General features: G+C 45.9%; 1 non-coding gene across 1 annotated transcript; it reads right to left on the bottom strand.

The window, feature by feature from the left end:
- Nucleotides 1–699: 699 nt before the first annotated feature.
- Trnat-cgu lies at nt 700–772 on the bottom strand. The gene has a single exon. It is a non-coding gene; the product is annotated as a tRNA-Thr (tRNA).
- Nucleotides 773–989: the final 217 nt, after the last annotated feature.

Genomic DNA, 989 nt, shown 5'->3' with positions numbered 1-989 from the left:
AAATCAGATGTATACAGGCGAAGGTTATTATCGGAACAGATCCCGGGGCCGCTCGCAAAGTACAAATTACGGGGGCCCACCGGCCGGAACATCAGGAAGTACCACCGAGACTCGCGAAGAGACAGTGCTAGCCATTGATAAAGCCATTCCTCCTCCGCCTAAACCTGCCGAGAAACCGTCTGTGACAGATCAATCAATAAATGAATTAAAATTAATGCTCGCGGAAGTGATTAAAATCCAGAAAACTAACTCAGAATCCCGCCATCGCGATCGATCAAAGTCCAGACACAGGTCAACACATTCCAAATCGAAACATCGCTCGAGCAGAAAATCACGCAGATCCCCGTCGAGTTCGGAAACCAGGAGTAGTTCATCCTCATCCGAATCAGAAGAAGATACCCATAAAAAGTGCAGAAGTAAGTATTCGAGCTCCTCCAAGTCTCATGAAAAGTCTAAACATACGAGCCGTAAAAATCGAGAGGAAAAGTCAGCTCCCTCATCTCGTGATCAGTCCAAAACCAGGTCCTCGAGCCAATATTTAAACCGGGAAACAGCTCGCCGTTCCGACGTTGCGACGGGCCAAACGAAAAAGCGTCCACACTCCCAATGCCCCCAGCTCATCTACAGAAAACAAAGATCCTTGATATAAAAAAAAAAAAATTCAAATAGAATTAAAATTTAGAGAGAAAAAATTCCGATTCGCCCAGCCGGGATTCGAACCCGGGTCTCCCAGTTACGCGCCGGGCACTCTAACCGACTAAGCTACCGGGAACCATGGAAATTCTCACGCCAAATTCAACTCAGCACGCCGCCTCACCACCTTTAGGCATTAAACAAATTCAAATAGAATTAAAATTTAGAGCGAAAAAATTCCGATTCGCCCAGCCGGGAAGCTTCAGAAGCAATAGAACTACGCGAACTCACGATGGACAGCTTATCGACAATAGGAACTACGAAACTCAATATTTTAGGAACAAGGTCAACCTTTC

The sequence above is a fragment of the Diachasma alloeum genome, unplaced genomic scaffold (genome assembly GCF_001412515.2).
Source record: "Diachasma alloeum isolate Michigan unplaced genomic scaffold, Dall2.0 Dall_scaffold_00690, whole genome shotgun sequence".
Classification (NCBI taxonomy): domain Eukaryota; kingdom Metazoa; phylum Arthropoda; class Insecta; order Hymenoptera; family Braconidae; genus Diachasma; species Diachasma alloeum.
Note: the sequence above shows the minus strand (reverse complement) of the source record. Positions and strands in the feature narration are given on the sequence as shown.